The sequence below is a fragment of the Pogoniulus pusillus genome, chromosome 34 (genome assembly GCF_015220805.1).
Source record: "Pogoniulus pusillus isolate bPogPus1 chromosome 34, bPogPus1.pri, whole genome shotgun sequence".
Taxonomy (NCBI): domain Eukaryota; kingdom Metazoa; phylum Chordata; class Aves; order Piciformes; family Lybiidae; genus Pogoniulus; species Pogoniulus pusillus.
Genome location: NC_087297.1, coordinates 14,868,673 through 14,888,003, shown reverse-complemented (window position 1 = coordinate 14,888,003; position 19,331 = coordinate 14,868,673). Strand labels below are relative to the sequence as shown.

At 52.1% G+C, this 19,331-nt stretch overlaps 1 protein-coding gene and 1 long non-coding RNA gene across 4 annotated transcripts in view; both read left to right on the top strand.

The window, feature by feature from the left end:
* The first annotated feature begins 3,395 nt into the window (after positions 1-3,395).
* On the top strand, positions 3,396-5,352 carry LOC135189950 (uncharacterized). The gene is made up of 2 exons (XR_010308384.1): positions 3,396-4,147; positions 4,447-5,352. It is a non-coding gene; the product is annotated as an uncharacterized LOC135189950 (long non-coding RNA).
* Positions 5,353-15,671: 10,319 nt separating this feature from the next.
* NCOA2 (nuclear receptor coactivator 2) overlaps positions 15,672-19,331 on the top strand; it is a 120,341-nt gene continuing 116,681 nt past the window's right edge. Inside the window, exon 1 of one of the 3 annotated variants that reach the window (XM_064170732.1) lies at positions 15,672-16,224. The gene's annotated coding sequence lies outside the window, so the exon portion shown is untranslated. Of the gene's footprint in view, positions 16,279-17,175; positions 17,626-19,331 lie in introns of those variants that run through there. The other 2 variants (XM_064170731.1, XM_064170733.1) reach the window with 2 other exon arrangements.

The window sequence follows — 19,331 nt, the reverse complement described above, 5'->3', positions numbered from 1 at the left end:
TTAGCAGTCCTTTTGCAGGACCCCAAATTTTCCTGGTGGTTCCTTTTGCCTCAGAGATTTTCCTGAAGACACAAATCTCTGCAGCACTGCTAGATCAGGGGTGCTTTGTCCTCAGTCACTCGGGTGTTGTTGTCATCCTCATGGTGAAGGCAGTGTTGAGGAGAAAAGGATAATGGGAGCACATCTGTTACAGACACACTTGTTGTATGAACAATAGGATAGAAGAGAGCCAGAGCTTTACTGTTTGTGTTTCCCTCTAAAATCCTGGCTTTGATTCACAGGCACACTGCTAGAGAGTTCCTGACAGCATCATGTGGAGAATGTAGAAATGGGTAACGTTTGCTGGGAAGTGTCTCAGCTGTTCTGGGAATGCTGTGGAGGAGGAACTCTTTCTAGTGGAGAGAGACAGCCAGAGGAATCCTGTGCTGAGGAACAGGTGCTGGTGAGCAGAAATTTGAATGTGGTTTGGGAACACAAACACTGCAAGTGCAACAATTTGGTCCTACTGGAAAACACTTTCTAAAACCCAAAGCAGCCACATGCTCCCCTCCACCCCAGAACAAGCAAGAGCCAAAGCAGTGGGTTACAGGCAGAGCACTCACTGGGGACCCCGTGTCACTTTGGGGATGCTGAAGGAGTGCAGCATGAGGAGAGCAGTGCTGCCATGGGACGAGCAGGGGGCTGACAATCTCAGCTTTGCCAGTCCCATCACTTACAGTGCTTCCGTGGAGCTTGGACATCCTCTTTTCTCTGATGGCAGTGAAGAGGACATGATGAAGAAATAAACCCACATTTCATAATGTCACTTGTGCTTCTGAGAAGCAGCTGTGACATGCACAGCCTTGCTGCTGCATGAAGGGAAAGATTTCTGTAGTGTCTGCTCAGTCCTCGCTGCTGAGACATTGCAAATGTGAAGATAATAACAAAGAAATATTCACCCAAAAGCTTAGCAAAAGGAATTCATTGTGTTTATATTTGCACTCCTAATTCTAGCAGAGCTCAGGGAGTTGTAGTATCAGGAGCTGTTTCACCGATGACTGAATCACGACCACTTCTGCCTAAGAGAGCAGCATCAGTCTGACAACTCAGAGCTTTATTGCTCAACAGCTTGGAGCAGGAGAGGAGCTGATAGTCTCTGGGAGGAGCTGAGGCCAGCTTGCACGGCTGGAGCCCGGCCAGCAGCCCGCGCTCACCCACGCTGAAGCTGCGTCCCTCACCCAGAGTCAGCCAGCATGTCACCTTTGGGTCTCTCACTGCTGACTGCTCTTTAAAAAACACTCTGCCTGAAAACACCTTCAAGTGCCAGGGAACTAAACCCAGGCAGTGCTTTTAAGAGTAGGAACTTCTCTATTCCCCAGGCACCAGGCATTGCTGGATACGCTCACTTTAGATGTGCCGTTGGAGCATCAGCTGGCTGCTTTGCCCACTTGGTCCTTTATCTACTGCAACTGTGACCATCTGAACTGATCTCTGGTTGCTGTTTCAGAGCATACTGGACAGAGAATCATAGAATGTCAGGGGCTGGAAGGGATCTCGAAAGCTCACCCAGTCCAACCCCCCTGCCAGAGCAGGACCACCTATACCAGATCACACAGGAATGTGTTCAGGCATGTCTTGAATATCTCCAGAGAGGGAGACTCTACTCCACAACTCTCCTGGGCAGCTCTCCACTCCCCTCCGAGGACAGCAAAAGCTCACAGAAGTTGTGTGAGATGGGGATGGAGAGAGGCAGTGAAAAATAGATTAAAAGAAGCAGAGACTGTCTTTGGGAATGGCAGCCAGTGGCCTGGGGCCTGCCGGGAGCAGTGGGAGGTCACAGCTGTTTGGAGAAGGGATGTTCCTCAGAGGGGTCCCATCCTGAGCCCCATTTCTCAGGGCTGTGCCAAGGATAAGTCCTGGGGGCCAGAGGAATGTTCTGCTCATGAGCTCTCAGTGCTTTTTGGCTCTGTAGAGAAGATCTGAACTACTTGGGTAGAGCCTTGTGGGACAGGACAAGTGTCACACTGACACTGAATGATGTCTTTTGCAAGGTCTCATTTCAGAAACCAGCTTTAGTCTCACGGTTTGTTCAACCCATAGTTCCCCTCCAAAATAAAGTTACAGGCCTGCTGTTATGCGCTGACAATGACTTCAGGTCTCAAAGACGCTTTTCATTTTGGGAAGGGGTTTCAGAAGTGAAAGATCACCCAAAGGGAGTCGCTGCTCTGCAGCTGGGGCACGTTTACATGTAGTTGTGGGCTGCCTTTGCAACAGCTGTACAGACAGACAGCAAAGTCTGCAGAGACTCAAATGCTTCCCACCTGCCTCCCCTCCCAGCTCTGAGGCCGAGCTGTCCTGTGCTGGAGGTTTGGTAACCAGCGACAGAGAATTCCACCTAAGTAGTACCAAGGCCTGACTTTTGTGTCAGTGCAGCTTCTCTAACTTCTCGGCTGCCTCACAGCTTCAGAGGGAACCCAGAGCAGCAGCAGCGGGCAGTGTGGAGGGGCCTGGCTGGCACAGCACGAACTGTACCATTAGCTGCATTTCTTTGCCCCTTCACAGGGAAATGCAGTTTTCCACAGCTAATTCTACCCTCCGTTTGCTCACCACTGGCACTGAACTTGCTGCTGCCTCCACTCTGACAACTCGGGGCTGTAATGGGGCAAATGGGCGCAGCCCCCCACCAGGAGGCACCAGCAGCTGGAGGGGCTCCCACAGCGCTGCGGCTGGCAGGCTCTGCGTTCCCCCGGGCTCCTCAACTGCACTAACTGGGGGGCACTGAACAGTCACCCCTGGACAGGGCTGGGCTGCCCTCAGCTTGCTCCTCTGCCAAGTTCTGTCAGCTGCGCTGGCCCTGCCGGGGCGCACCGCAGCCCTGCTCAGGTGTCAGCAGTGGGACTTCGCTTCACCGCCTCACTCGGCCGGGCAGCTGGTGTCAAGCAGTCCTACTTGTACCCTGCTTGTACCACGGTGCTGGGAGAGATGGTGAAGGAAAGCGGTAAAAGGGGCATGGTAAGGGCTGAGCCCTTTCTCCCTGCCGTGCCTAGGAGCGGCAGCCCGCGCCGGGCTCCGCGGCCGCGCGCTCGCCGTGCCGCGGTCGTTCCAACGCTCTGGATGCAGAGACGCAAGTTAAACGCTCAAGATAAACAAAGATTATCTTTAGTCGCACCATCGCCAGACAAAAGGCTCCTCCGAGCCCGCAGTCCCCACCCCTGCGCGTCTATTTCTGCTCCGCTTCCAGGAGCGGAACATCCGCCCGCGGAACGCTGCGGAGCCTTTGTACCAGTACAGCCTGCTGGGGCTGTCCGCTGCCGAGGTGACCCCACGCTCGGGGCGCGCCTCCCGCTGCAGACTGGGGGTCCCCACCCTTTTTCCTCCGCCTGTCACGCAGGGTGGCCGGGGCGGGGGAGGTTGAAGTTCAGGTTGCGGTTTGCGTCACTCGGTCCCGTCCCGCCCACTGCCCACGTGAGCGGCAGCGCTGCGCGGGGGCGGCCGAGCCGCGGGCAGGCGCCTGCAGGAGCGGCGGCGGTGGCGAGCCGGCGGCGGGGGTTGTGCACTGCTCTGCCGTTCCCCTGCTGGTGGAGATGTGGTTATAGCGCACACACAAATGTCTTGTTGCCTCCTGTGATGTTCTGCAGCCTCCTGCGATTTTCCTAGTGAAAAAAGGCGGTTTTGTATTGCAAGTTCAATAGGGCTGCAGGGCAGCTGCCTGTGTCACCAGGGAGCCCTTGCTGCCGGCCAGAACATCTGCCCTGCCTGTGATGGAAACGCGAGAAGCAAAGCGGTGTAACCAGAAAAACACTCTGGCTTCCACTCCCGGGCAGGATGGAGCAGACCCCTGATCCTGAGGAGGTGGGATGTGACCCCGGAGAGAGCCACAGCCCAGTGCCACGTTGTTCTTGTGGTGGTGTGTGACAAAGCCTGGGACAGCCATGGGCTGCAGGCCTTCAGCAGCTTGCAATCAGCCAGGACAGTCACCTGAGTTGGCTCCAGGTGAATCCCATCCCATAAACTCCAGGTGAACCCCATCCCCCCTTGGTATAAAGGGGGAAGTTTGATGACAGGGCCTTCTACTTCCCTGCATCCTGCTCCTAAGGCTGCTTTCCTGTTTGCTGTGCCTGCTCTGCATTCCCGGGGCTGAGGATAATTTTAGCTGCTTGATACTGGGGTGAGTTTGGCTGTTTGATTCAAGCCATTTCCCTTCCAACCCGGGGGTCTCCTCTCCTGTTCTTGCTCCCCTTGTCTGATGAGGAGGTGTTATGGAGAGATGAAACAGCTGCTGTAGGCTGGCCCCAGACATAGGATAAAAGTGGACAATTCTGCAAAAGACTTTGAATGGATTTGGCCAGAATGAATTGACTCAAGACATGAACCCATTGCTAGTCCCTCCTGTCCTTTGCTTGCAAATGTTTTATTTAACGTTTTCCTTGCACCCTTTAAGACCTTTTCTCTGTTTCTACCTTTCAGTTCATGCCAAAGTGCTGCGTTCCTCCTGGGGATGCAAAGTGATCCAGATTTGGCTGTTGAATGTGGCTTTCTCTTCTCTGATGAGAAAGGCCACAGCAGCAACCTGGATTTTTACACACTTTTTAGCTACTCCATCAAGTTTTGGAACCTACTTGGAGCTGCTGCTCAGCGTCGCTGCAGGGCTGGTCCATCCAGCCTGGCATCCCCTTGCCTGCTTGGCTCTACTCTCCCTGCAGTGACCAGCAAACGCTGGTTGTGTTTCCTTAGTGCTTTCATCCTCTGTTTTCTGCTCTCTCTGCTCCTGCTGATGCCACCAGAGCTTCCTCCTGTAGTACTATATGATGTTATGATGTTCACAGCATGTTCTGCTGTTTTATTAATGAGGATGAAACCAATTTATAAACCTCCTTAAGTTCACAAACAGCTAAGTCCCACTACTCCCTAATCATCTTCTGGCTTTTAAACATGCTTTGCAGGACTTTCAACCCTCGTCAGCCAGCCTGGAGTCCCTTATCAGGCAGGATCAGCTGGACATGTCCCTGTGGGCATCCCACTGTGTTCTGCTTGCCAAATGCTCTCTGGAATCACTCAGAATACTCCTCAGACCGAGGTTATCTATTTCCCGGAGGTGCTTTCAGGGCATGGTTTTAAGGAATTGCTAGTTATGTGTCCTAGTTCTTGTGGAAACCTCCAAGGGGATCTGATTTTCAGAAGGCATCGAGGACAGAAGAACAGGCCACATTCCGCTTTCGGGTACTCTGAAATTACCATCTGTTAACTCTTGGCCACTTCTGCCTCCATTGCCCCTGCTGTACTCTGTCCTTGCACATCATCAAGCACGAAGATGAGTGTTTTGTCTTGCCATGGAGAAAGGGTCTAATCTGAGGAATCACAATGGATGTGGAATTCCTCTGCTTTGCTGAATTTATCATCATTCCAAGGGCAATGAAAATAGGTAAATACCAATTTACAATCTCTCCTTTGATTTTTGTTTTCCCTCATTATCATGGAAGCAGTGAAAAATAGCTGATTATTGCTTGCTCAGTGTGCCTGTGGAGGAACCTGAGCTAGGATGATCCTGGTTCCCTCTCACATTCATTTGTTCACACCAAAGTTATAAAATCAAAGTGCTCTCCCTGCAGTTCTGCAGACCCCCTGCTCTCCTGTGCGGTGCTCTGCCTTCTGCACAGTCACTATTGGTTTGAGTTCTTTGACGTTCATCCTCAGCGAAGAGCAAGGCTCTGGTTTGTGTCTCAGGTTTGTGCTGCAGTACTTTGGTGAAGGGCTTGAGACCTACTCTCCATTGCTTAGTGGCTCTGTAAGCAAACCCCTGTCACTTCAGGTTCTTTACTGCACAGTATTTGGTTCACTTTGAAAGATGAGAGGTCACTTTTCCATCTGAAGTTTCTGTGTTCATTCTCCAGCTAAGCTAAGAAAAATGTTTACTTTAAAAGGTTTCAGAGTCTGGCCAAGCTAAGAGAGGGAGACACAAATCCCTTTGCATGACAATGTTGTACTGCAGGCCTGCGGGTTCTTTTCTTCCTCGGCAATGGGATTATGGCACGAGCATCCAGGTTTTCTTATCCATATAATTTGAAGGCAGGAAATATTAAAATAAGCTATAAACTCAATTTGCAGCTTGTCTTAGGGAGGAAATTGGGCTACGCCTGGGTAAAATGCAGCTTGCAGACTGGCAGCATTGCAGAACTAGAACGCTTACATAAGGCTCTCTCCGTCATTCTCTCTCGGCAGCACCCAGTGCCATTGCCTCACCATGGCCCCTGCTCAGTGCTGGCTTCCCAGGCAGGGCTGCAGGAACACAAACCTTTGTGTCTCTTGTAGAAACTGAAGAGGCTTCAGCTAACTCCATTCTTGGTGAAGCTCCTGTGCCTGAATTCATGCAATGAAATGAACTCTGGAGTGGAAGTCCAGAGCAGACAGGCAGTATTTTGCGGGATGCTCACTTCTGCTGGCGGAGCTGGTGTTTTGGTAGCCTTGTTGAATGACAAGGGCCTTGTTTTTGAAGGTGCTGGACCTCTTATAATTAGTTTGCAAGTGAATTAATTGCTTATGGAAGCTCTTCTACTGAGGTACAAGGAAATCACCAGAGGGCCCCATCCTGTGCCTCAGGCCTGTCAGCAGCAGACCCACTGCACTGCTCCTGCTGGGCCTCTCCCTTTGTATAAGAGGTCTAAGGAGGGGGGGTTGCTGGCTCTGCCCCAAGGATGCTCTGCCTGGTACCTGGGGCCATGCAGCTTCTGAAGAGATGCCCTTCCTGTAGGAGGGAGAGGGCTGGCCTTTTGTTACCATTCCATTATTGTACGTACTTTTGCTCTGTCTGCCCCACATCTGCCTGATGCCCATGTTTCATGAGAAGTGCCACAGAAAGCATCACCTAACACTTGTTTTTGTTTTTTCTTAAGAAACACACCTCAGAACTTTCACTGTTTCTGTATTTTCTTTTCTGCACCCAACTGTTGCTTTGCCTTGACAGATTTGTAACAATTTTTGTTTAGTGGTGCCTGTGAAGTCCATAGAGGTCAAGGGCTAGGGGACCATGCTGCACTTGCCAGCCCCTGCACCTGCAGGGCCCGTGGCCCCATCCACCCCTGCTGCACCTCCCTCCCCTCCAGCCATGCTTGCTCAGGGTGAGAGAGAAAGAATGTCTCTGGAAAGGGGAGCCTGGGGTTTTTAATCCTCTTGGTGAGAGAGGAAGTGAAGAGCAAGAGAAGGTACAACGAAGGGAGTGCTGTCTGAGAGGAACACATCACTAGAAACCGCTTGGGTTCAAACCCAAAAGGAGTCAACTTGTGCCTTGGTCCTGGCTGGGACCAAGATGGGCCCCTTGCTCCCAGTGGTAAACATCTTATCATCCTGGCTGAGGAGTCTGCAGCAGCTAATGTATTGTTCCAAAGTCAAACACTTGCATGGCTTTTCTCATAGTTTGCGCTGCTGGGGCTGCCAGTTGGTGTCAGCTTTGACAGTTTGTCTTCTGAAATGGCTTCTTTCAGCAGCGCTGCAAGATGTTCTCCAGTGCCTGCAGAGCTGCCTGACCCTGCAATGCCTGACTGGCTCCTGCCCCTGGATGCCCAGCTGCAGGGGCTGGGTGTCAGGGCAGGGTTGTCACTGATGAACACCCTTGGTGACATGGTGCAGATGTTCCCTGGCTTTGGTGGAACTGAACATGGCATCTGCAGGGAATTACAAGCCTGTGGTTTGGAGCTGACACACTGCAAGCTATCTGCCTTGTCCTGCCCTGCTCATAGCAACCCCTTCTCCAGGGTATTTGCTATACTTAAAGGTGGCAAGAAGCAGCAGTGATGGTAGGGAGAGCTGGAGAAACCACAGGGTAGGGCTGGAGAGAGGTCCTCTGTGGCCTGGTTTTGGTGTTGTGCAGCCTCCCTTGCTCTGAGTGCTGTCAGTGCATGGGGCAAGGGAAGAGCAGCACAAAGCCCTGCACAGGGAAGGGCTGACCCAGGGCGCGATGCAGATCTCTGCCTACCTGCGTGCGAACCAGTTACACAAGAGCTACAAAGCGCTTGTTTTCAGCGAGCGGTGGTTGCAGACGCTGCGATTCGGGGCAGGGCGAGGTTGCTCTCTGCTCTCCTCGGAGTCACATCGGCACTTAGAGCACGGTGCAGGGCCGGGGGCGCTCCTGCAGCCCTGCTCGGTAAAACCCTGCCGTGGTGCGGTGTGGGCCCGGCCCTCCCTGCAATCTCCGCAGCGCTTTCTTCTGTTTATGTCTGAGTAAAAAGTGGGAAGGTCTTGGAGGAACAGGTGAACTTTGGGATTGCTGCAGGTTTAAGTAATGAGACATTTCCATACCTTGACTATTCAGGAACTTCTTGCAACAAACCTTGTAACTTGGTCTGAAATAGCAATGCAGTCCTGATTTGGTTATGAATTGTGGCATACCTAATCTCTATGTACATATCCTCATCTAAAACACAACTGGATTTCCAGTTCCACCTTCATTTGCATTTAATTTCCAGAATGCCTTACCCCAGTCATCAAGTGGCATTTTGCATGCAAAGAAGATAAATTCTCTCTTGAAACTATTCTTGTTTATTAGAATTTTGTCTGCCTGGAAATGTGCATAATTTCATCCTTTCCTTTTTAGCATCTATTATTTTATATCTTTTTTTTTTTTTCCCACTTCATGTTTAGTTACAACGAGTATGAATCATTTCAGCTGGTGGTTTTAGAGGTGGCATTTTGTGCCCATGATGTGTGTACAGGAACATTTTGAGGTGTAATGCATCATACTGCAAATGATAAATACAGGTTTTAAAAGCAACATGCTCTGAATGGTGGTGTTAAATGAGATTCCAAATGTTTAAATGCTCTGCTTCTACAAAATAAACAGCATTAATTAGGGATTACTCTTGCATTACTTCTTCATTCCATTGTTTGGGGTTTGCCAGCTCACTTGATTTTCTTCTTTGAGTCATGTGAATTAGGAGGGTTTGCTTGATGTAGGCAAGCCTGCTACTCCTTGCTCATGCTCTCCATGCCACCCATGGCTGTAATTTACTTTTTCTTTACTTTTTGCAGACTGTTGAGAAAGCTCTTGGGAAATGCACTCGCACAGCGAGCAAATGGCAGTTTGTTCATCACTACATAGCTGCACAGGCCATCTGATGGTTAAACACAGTCACAGTGCAAGGCTTCTCTAGCAAACGTATTTTCTTGCTCCACAAAAATTTGCACATATTCATGCACAGTGCATCAGTGAAAAGGATGCTAAGAAGCAAGGACTGAGGAATTTAACACATTTAGTGTAATGAACCAAACAGAATTCTTCAACAACCTCATGAGCAGCTCCTCTAGAGAAAAGGGACATCAGCCATCTGTTAGGAATAGGTGATATTTTACTTGTTTCCTGCAGGTAGAATATAAACTACAATGCATTTTGTCCTAGAAGTGCCTGTAAGAGCCAGACAGGGAACCCACCAGTGTGCTGCACTGCACCCCGGGCAAAGTGTACTGATGGACACCGGCAGGTTCCAAGTGCTGCCAAGTGGCAGCCCTCTGCTTCCCCACAACCGTGCTCACTCCTCAGGTCACATCCCGGGCTCCTTCCTTGTCTTCGTTGAGGAAAGAAAATTAAAGACTTGTATCAAAGCAGTAGGGGATGATCTTTAGGGAAATTCGGGGGAGGGGGAAAAGCTTTTTTTGTTTGCAAACATGCGTTGCCTCAATTATGCTTTATGAACACACAAGTGTTGAACTGATTAATGTCTTTCACTGATTTCTGTTTGACAGAAAAGAGGAATACATGGATCTGCAGTAATGCGTGTGTGTGTATATATGTAATTAAAACACCTTAAAAAATATAGAGGAAGCAAATAAACTGAACCAAAGGTGTATTTTGCGGGCATGATTCTGTCTTGCAGGAGCCAGCTCAAACCAGGCCCACCAGCCTCGCACAAGCACCCATTTCAATTTTGACTCCAAACGCTCAGACAGCCTCCTGACTAGCCAGGCACTTAGGCATGCGAGTAGCCTCCCTGAGTGTCCCCAGCAAAACTAACTATATTTGCCAAATCACTTACTTAAGGGTGTCTCCTGGATTTTTGGAATTGTTGCATTGTTTACCCTGCTCTAGTTTCTACCAGGAGTGACTCAGCCACAGCCAAGCAGCTGCTGCAGCAGGACACCTCTATCACTTGCCCAGTTTCTCATTGCCCGAGGTGGGGGAGGTGTAACAGGTTGGGGTTTTACTATTTATTTATTTCAGTCTGCCCATTTCTTCTCTGATATTGACTCTGTCATCTTTGCCCAGGGAAGTTTTTTTTTTTTTTTTGCAATGAATTTGTAGTACAGTCCTCAGCAGAATGTGATCTTGTTTAGCAACTCACCCCTGTGACAGCAGGAGTGCAGATCCCTATTGGAACCCACAGGCATGTGGCCTGCTCCAGAAAACAGAGGTGTGAGCAGAATAGCTGAGGGAGAGCAACCATCTCACACAGAGTTTCTTTCTCCACCCTTATTTTCTACAAACCAGACCATTTGGCTTAACACTCTAATGGGCTGTTAGCAGCCATTTCTGCAGCTGAGTGCTTCTCAGATACTCCTGATCCTGGCCTGCAGAGACGCAGCCGTCACCTGTGCACCCTGGTCTCTGCTCTGCACGCGTGCAGCAGCAGCGTTCTTTGGTTAGGATGCTCTGATCTGCTCAAAGCTTGGTGCAGAGGCACGTGGCTGAGAACTGGCAAAGAGAGCAGAAGTATTATGTCTGCATCTGCAGTTGATTTGAGGAGATGAAGGCCCAAGACGCAGCAGAAGGGACCACGTTTCAGCACAGGGAAAAGGGCTGGTGAGAGCTGAGCAGTGCAGCAGCCTGAGAGGCTGAGGTGTCTTCACCACAGGTCGGTGAGAACAGGTTTGACCAATGCATTACCAGTGAGATAGGTGTGGATCATCCTGCCTTAAAGGAAGGAGGTGGACACCAATGGCCTCTTGACCTCTTTCAGCCTCATGATCTTGTTGCTTCTTTTTTTTTCTGGGTTCAGGGTATATCTTTAACCAACCCAGCTGTACTTAAACTAAGAAGGAATGGGATAATTTTCCACACAAATTAAATTCCTCCTCATTCTGTGGCACTCTTCAGTGTCAGAAATGGGCACCTCTGCCTCAGCTCTGTCCCTCACAGGACTTTTTCCCTTCATCAAGCATAAGGCTGAGACTGCAGGTAGAGGAGCATGCAAGGGACAACTGTCAGTGGAAGGCTGCATCCCAGCAAGCCCTGTATCTGTCACCACCTCACTGAGTAGACTTGAATTGCCTAATGCAGGGTCTGCCTTGAGCAAAAGAGTCAAAACAGAGAGACAAAAGCTTAGGCTGCAATTTGTCTTCTGAGAGAAGAGGACTGCTGAAGGGGGAGGGGCAGGGATAGCTTCATGCCACTCCTCTTCCAAACTTCAGGGCTACCATAGCTCTTGCAAAACTCTTGTTGACTTAGGCAGGGCAAGCAGGACTATTGACAGAGCCCATCACCATAGCTGTCAGGCTGGAGTCACCAGACAATGGTAGGGTTGAAGTGGTTGGGTTGTGTGTAAGTATAGAGCCGGTCACAAACTGTGCTTGCACACCACATTTGCCACCTCTCTCAGGCACCTGTCAAGCACAGACTACTTTCAAACAAGCCCTGAGTTAGTTCATCCATTTTTCTCTTTGTTCCTGTTTTTTTTTTTTTTTTTTTTTTTTGGTGGGTTGGTAGGTTTTGGGGGGTTTTGGTGATTGGTTAGTTTTCTTTGTTGCTTTAAAGCAGCTTTACTCTATAATACTTAGGTTTGCAATCATTATCATAATTAGTCCAAATCTACCTGAGAAATTGCAAGTGGAATGGCTGGAGTGGCTTGGATAAGAGGAATACCATGATTCAGTACAGCAGTGGCCTCTCCCACCTTCATCCTCTGCTAACCTGGCTGCTTCCTGATAAGCCCTGTTTAAAGGATGTGAACTACAGGCACATGGAAGCAAACCAAAAGCAGGACCATGAACTGTCCTGTGCTGACGCAGAGCTGTCTGCTGGAGTATGCAAGGGGGCTGGAGATGGGACTCCTTTTGATGAGATGCTTCTCCTGATGCCCAGTGATGATTTAAAAATCACCTTTCCTTCCTGATACACCAAAGGAGAAGAAAACCTGCAGAGCATTTGCTAGACTGTGAGCAGTGTGTCCTCCTGATCTCACACCTGGAGGAGCTGTGTGGTAACAATATCTGCACCAGAGCCCCAGAACAGGGAAAGCCAGTTCAAGGAGTCTGCAAAGTCTGCAAATCCTAGGAGCTGCTGGAGGAAGGAAAGGACAGACATCCACAACCCATCGGGAGAGGTGCAGCTCCTCGAGCTGCTCTGTGCTCTCTGGCTCAGACTCGAAGGATGATGGCTTCCTGTCCCTGATGCCCTCCTCTGGTGAGTCACCTGAAGCTGATGCCAAGGATGTGCTGTAAGATGACCGCAGGTGCTCTCAGGGAACGAGAGGCCTCTGTCCTACTCTGTTGTCCAGAAAGCTCAGTGACAATAATTTTTTCAAATATTTGTCAGTATAATTCCATATAAAATTTGGTTATTCAGGAGTATAGGGTTGGAAATTGAACCAAAATCATAAGTTTAAGAAGTGCTAATGAAAATGTAATTGTTTGAATAACAGAAGTAGATCAAATTAAAGTACTAATTAAGATGAGGCAGCAAGCAGCTGGATGTCTGAATTTGCAGAACTTGAACTTTAAACTCTGCACTCTAACCTGAAGCGAAGCCAGTTTCTTTGTGCTTCCTGTTGCAGACTTTCTGGGCCTTATTTGCTTCAGTGAAAGGTTTGTAAGACCAAGTTTCTGTGCTATCTGCAAATCAACAAGCTATCTGTGGCCTCAAATTTGAAAGCCATTTAACTGGTTCTGTGACTAAATTGATGTCCTCCTTCCATCTTGTTTTCATCTCTTTCATAATGACATTAAGAACTGCAGCAGAGAGAGGCAGATCTGAAGTCTGCTGCATGAAATACACTGCTTGTACAGACACGCTGGGATTTTGCCTGATGCAAACTTGCTTCACCACTCTCTCTTTTCTCGTATCTTCTGCACTCTAATTACCTGAGCTGGTGAATTTGCATGTATACATAACTGGATTTGCATCGTAAGTGGCCAATGGAAAGCACAGCTTGATCATCCTCAAGGTGTAATCAGCTTAGCAGTGAGTTTAGAAAGTGCACACAACATGAAAGATGTGGAGGGCTGCTCCAGCTGAGGGCTGTGCCCTAGGAGAGAAGTGTTCCAACGTGGATGGTCAGTGAGAAGTGATTGTTACTTGTGGATTAATAAAGCCTCCTTAGAATGCTGCTCTGCAGGATATTCCAAAGACAGTGCCACAAAGGGTGTATCTGGGGGACTTGTTAAAGTGCATATCTCCACTTGGCAGCAGTGGGATGGATTTTAGTTCTGCCCTTCCTCAGCAAGGCTTCTTGTTAGTGAGCTCCTGTGGAGGTACAAAAAGGGTGGGTGTGCGTGTACAAGCGCAGGTGATGTAGGCAGGAAGACAGTGTCGCACAGCTCTGAGCGAGGGGAAGGCAGCCTGTAACAGTGTGGCTGCAAGGGAAGATAGCGCAGCTCACCCAGCAGCTGAACCCTGACGAGCTGCTCTGGCTCCACTTCTTGCACCTAGCTCAGTTACACCCCTCCACTCACCCTCTTGAGAGCCACTTGGATCGAGTGAGCTAATGGGGTAGCTGGGCTTTCTCCTCATTAGGAGGAAGGACAATGTCTTTTTGACTGCAGTGACAAAAAGAACACAGCTACATTGAGGTTTTAATTCTTCTGCTGATTTAGGGGAAAAAACTAACAACAAACATGAGAGGAAATGTAATCAAACTTCAAAACAATGATGAATTTCTCTCTGGGTTAAATTTCACCCCAGTAGAGGTTTGCAGGTAGAGTGCTGCTGTAAAGAAAACAGCCAGCGGAGGTACAAGAGAGAGGAGGGTGACTATGGAAGGATGTCAGGAAGCTGAAATTGCTGCTCTTTAGATGGAGGAAGCTGCTGCTGTGAATCCAAGGCCAGCTCTGGCCAGCACACTGCAGCAGTGGTAGCACTGGAGGAGGGTCAGAGAAGAGCTGTGATGCTGAGCACTGCCTGGTGCTGAAGTGTGGTTATATGGCCCATTCCCATCTGGAAGTTGGCACTTTCCCTTGGAAAGCAGCAGTTGGGAACCACGTAATTCCTGCTCTTTGCAGGCAGTGATGTTTGTAAGCACAGCTTTGCCCTTAGAGGACACAATGTTTCTGCTCTTGAATTGGAAGCTTGCAGCGGTTTTGTGGATCTGGGCACACGTGTGTGGCACAGGCTGACCGTCAGGCTCAGGCAGGAGAGGCACGGGGCTGGCAGTGTGAGCCCATCAGCTGTGCTGCCTGGGCCACCTTTGCTCTCTGTCCTGCAGCAAGCTGCGGGGCCTGCCTTGCTCTCCGCGGTGGATCCAGGCACTTGGATGATGTTGGACAAAATCAAGCCTTCATCAGTAAGACATTCTGGAGTTAAATGACCTGTGCAGTTCTAAACTGGACTGCTTAGAGCCATAGCATTAAAGACACACTTTCCCCCACCCCTGCCTTCAGCAGACCGACGTTGCACTTGGCACAGGAGAAGGAAGGAATGATGGCTGTGAGGTAAATGAGATTATTGCCTGTGTAACTGTTGTCTTCTTTGCTACAGATTTGCACAGATAGAACAGATGCGGCCAGAGGAAAAGCTCTGTCTCTCCGCGACTCTGCCCCAGGTTAATTTCACATACCAGCCACCCTCGCTTGCCATGTTGTTATTTCAAGGTAATATTCTGATTTCCCTGCTCTCCAGCCAGAATTAGCCTTCAGTCTCTTTGCTGCCTGCCCGTGCATGAGGAGGGTGGGAGAGCTCCCTGGAGATAGAGTCCTTTCTCTGCTGACTGGTGGGGAGAGACCCTGACAAAGGTTGTCTTCTCCAGCTGGTGCAGCACGCCCACTTGTCTTCTGGAGATGACACCAGAAGCACTTCATTTAAACCATTTAATATGGGCAGGGTCTCTGGTTGATTTAGCAGCAAAGCTCTAATTGAGCATAGACAAACTACAGTCTCTGCACCCTCATTTCCTAATGGGACTGAATTGGATGGATTTCTGATGGCCATCGCTCCCATGCCTCAGTTCTTTCTCCAGAAGAGGAAGATATAAGGAACTTTCAATTACATGCTTGTATGGAGGCAGAGTGGGAAAGGCAAAGTTTTCCTTTAATTCCTTTGGACACGCAATTGAACTATTTTCACCCACAGAAAGAAAAAAAGCCTAAAAAAAAGTCAGACACAAGTATGGGAAATTCTGCATGGTACAGTAGGGCAAAACATAACCCTCTGAGAAATGGCTTGTGACCAAGGAAAAGTTGCACTAGCCCAACTGCAAGCCCCTAGTAAAAATGCAGCCTGTGAGGAGCTGCAGGCAGACTGGGGGCTGTGCACCCGTGAGAGGAGATGTCTGAAACGAGCGTGTGGGGCACGGCTCGGCACGACCAACGTGAAAAGGGAACGCTTTTGAGGCAGGCTTTCTGCACCATGGATTGCTTCTTGAACTAAAGGGCAATGCTTAACACGTGTCTTCCAGCCCTCAGTAATTTTTAACTTGGGTATTCATTCCTCCAGCCTCGGCTGAGCCTGCATCTTCATCCCCCGATTGCCCTGCGCCGGACGCCGCGTGTTTGTGACACGGCTTTCAGCGCCTGTGCGCTGCGGCACAGAAGGGCACCGAGCCCGAGCCCCCCGGCCTTTGCGTGGAGAGGGCCCGCGGAAATCCCTGTCTGGGCTGGCCGCCGCCGTGCCGCCGCAAAATGAGGTTCCTCCCCGGCCGGACGCAGGGGGCCATATTCAGAGCCGCCCCGCAAGGCGGGCAGGACTTTCTTGCCCTCCTTTCCCTGTCTCCGGTCCGGTGTCTGTGCCGGTGCCGGGGAGGAGGCAGCGCGGCTGCCATTGTCCCCGCGGCGGCAGCGAGCGGAGCACCGGCGGCTGCACAGCAGCGCCCGGAGGCCACTCAGCCGGGCCTCCCCCACCCCGAGGCCCGGACGCTGCCGCCGAGCCCGCGGACAGAGGGGAGTGACTTGAGCCTCCCCCCGCCTCCTCCCCGTCCAGCCCTCTGCTGGGTAAAAGGGGAGGAGGAGGGCGAGTGGTGGGAGGGTCTCCATTGAAATAAACAAGCAGGCAGTTATTAAAACGGGAACATGGCGGCCGCAACCCTAGCTCCAGCTCCGGCTTACAATGCGAAGGTCAGCGCCGGCAGCAGCCGCGGCGGCAACGGCGGGATTCGGCACTGACCCCCGGTAACGGCCCCGGCGCGGCGGGAGGTGTGCCCGAGACCCCAGCGCCTCCCCGACCGCCTTCTTGTGTAACGCGGGGGGACGCCGGGGCCGCGCCGGTGCACGGAGGGGCGGCAGCGCGGCCGGGCGAGGCGATGGGGGAAGCGGGGCGGGGCCGAGGGGGCACTGGCGACCGAGAACGGTCCCGATCCGGGGCATCGTGCTTGCAGCGCCGGGGCCCGACGCGGGGGCGCGGGTTCACTTCCCCGGGACGTTCTCGATTTCGGCAGAGCTGGGGGGAGGCTCCGTACCCCGCCCTGTCGGGCCGAGCAGCCGCGTTCCTGCTCCCAGGCCCGGCGTAGGTCGGCGGCCCCCTCTGCGCGCCCCTGGCCGGGCTATACAGGGGGAACGTGAGGGAACCCGAGGCTGCTGCGGAGGATGGGGGCAGGGGGAGGACGGGGCAGCTCTGAGGGGGTGTGGAGGACGTTCCCCCGCCGGCCCCCAGCACACACGGACGGGGAAACTTGAGGGTCGGTCCTCTCGGTGACAAAAGGGCTGGCTAGGGGAGCAGGGCGGTGCTCGTCCCCTCCCTCCTCCTCCGGCTGACGACGATCGGCGCGCAGGGGTGCGGGCCGCGCCGGTTCCCCCCCTCGGGGCCGAGTCGGGGCCGCGGCGCCCGGTGCCGCCTTCCCCTCCCGCCGCTCCGCGGGGAAGGAGGGGGTGAAGCGGGCAACTTCGATAACTTTGTGCGCGGGGGCTGCGCCTGCGTGTGCGGGCCGAGGCGCGGGGCCGCAGCCAGGCCGCGGCTGCACAGCTGCGTGCTAGCGAGCGCAGCCCGGGGCGCCCGGCCGCCGCCGCCCGGGGGGAGGGAGGAGGGGAGGGGGCCCTGCCGCCGCAGTGCCGTGTGGCTGCGTGTGCGCGGGGCGGGAGCGGCGGCGGGAGGAGGAGCAGGGCCATGGCAGCCGGCGGGGCCGGGGTCCCTGCGTGGCTGGCGGGGCGGGCGGCGTACCTCGCTCCAGCTTCCCGACCGCGGGGTTGCGGGCCGGAGCCGTGGGGAGGTGTCCGCCGGTGCCGCGCAGGGCGGGTGCGCGACCGCCCTCCCCCCCCCGCCTCCCCGCCGCGGAAAGAAGAGGCTCCTGGGCGAGGCGTAACCGGAGCCTTGTCCCTTTTCTCCGCTGCCCCTAGCTCCTCCGGCCCGGCTTGGGCCCGAGCGATGCCTCTCAGCCCGGCAGCCACTCGCAGAGAGGCGGCCAAGCCGGGAATGCTGCCTCCAGGAAACCTGCCCCACAGCCCGGAAGAGGAAGGCTGGCGGGGCGGTGGGGAAGCAAAAACCCACCAAAAGGCAAAGGGGATGCCGGTGGTCAGCTGGAGGTAACGACCTCATGTCAGCCTGCCTGCTTCTCCCCAGATCCGCCCGTCGTTTAGACAGGAAAGGGTTTCCTTGTAGGAGAGCAGCCTGCTGCTTCAGTGGCAATCAGTTGAGGTTGTATTTACCTGGTTCCCCCCCCCCCCCCCCGAGTAGCAGGAAGCAGGAGAACAGGCTCCAGAAGCCAGCTGATAATATTTTCCTGGTATTTGAGTGCAGTTTGAGCAATGACAGAGCAGAGCACTGCTGCTGCAGTAAATAAGTGCTGCCAGTCTTTTTACCTAAAGTGTTTTTTGTTCCGAGTTTGCTGTCACTGTGTCTGGAGGCAGTCATTTTGTTATCCCTTTGGGTTTTTATATACTCAACTATTAAATCCACTCTAAGTAGTTAATTTTCTGGCTCTTTGCAACTTGACAGGGATGTTGGGTCACCTGGTGGGTTCCATTGCTGGGGGAGTCCTCTGGGAGTACTGGAAGGGAGGGAGCTGCTGCTGGGCTCCTGGATGTACTGGGAGCCATGGATGTCATGGGAAGAATGGCAGTGCTGGCAGTGTCACACCACCAGCGTCGTTCCCCGTGGCAGGGCTCGTTTGCTTACACTGTTGTACATCCACGCTGGGCTTTTGGAGGCCTGTCACTGGAGGCTCTGTGCCTCCGTGTTCTTCAGGACATTTGCTTGTTGACGTCAGCAGTGGTGTCACGGATGAGCAGCACCAGGCTTGTGCACCTTTGCATGTGCAGACTTGTGGACACCGGTGTGCTGCTGCCCACTCTTCTGGCATTTGTGATACAGCTCTTTGAGGATGGGGACATGGGTGCCAGCTCTTCTGTGTCACACAAGACAATGAAAAGCGTAAATTGCCCCCAGTGGTTAATCCTTGAGTTAGTGAGAAGTGCTGTGATGAGGCTTATAGCCACTCTTGGTCACCTGCTGACTTGAAGAAAACACTGTCCTGCACTCAAGCTTCAGAACTGTTGGGAACAGCTTTAGGATACGGGTCAGGATTGAATGGTGTGCGAGTACACGAAGAATCCCTTCATTTTGTAACGACGTTTGTGCCTCTCTTGGGTGAGCATTAGGCAGGAAGTGCCTGATGGAAGCGGTGGAATCATCTCTGGCTGTTCAGTCACTGTACTCGTACTGCACATGCACGCTGGAGATGTCTCGGGCCATGTTTTCTCAAGCTCGTGGTCTCTACTGGGCAGAGGATCTGTCTGATGTGTTTCATCTCTGCAGTGTCTGCAGCCACTTCTTGACCAGATGTGTAAATCTTGTGTTCCTTGAGGTGTGTCCTGGTGGTGTCTGTGCTAAGCTTGAAACTGGAGGTGCTGTCAGGTGTGATGCTGTGGGGATAAACCAGTACTGGAACTGTGTTACTTGGAGAGAAGGTAAAGATTATTTCTGGTGGAAAAAAAGAGGAAATACTAAGGATTTACTCAGGTGTGGTGTGGTGCATTAAGCTGAGACTCTGAAGGCAGAATTAATTACTCAAGAATCATGTTTTTGGAATCCTTTGGATTGCAGCTTGGTCATTTTCAGGCTGAAGGGCTCTGTTGGAAAAGGCACATGGGCAGTCTGGGGGCTTGATATTCCCAACTTTCCCTCATTCCCAGCTGTCCTCATGCAAACCAGTCAGAGCTGGCCCATCCACAGGGAGTCCAGGTCTGCAGCAGGAGGAACAAAATCGGAGTGAGCCAGCTGCTGCCACAAT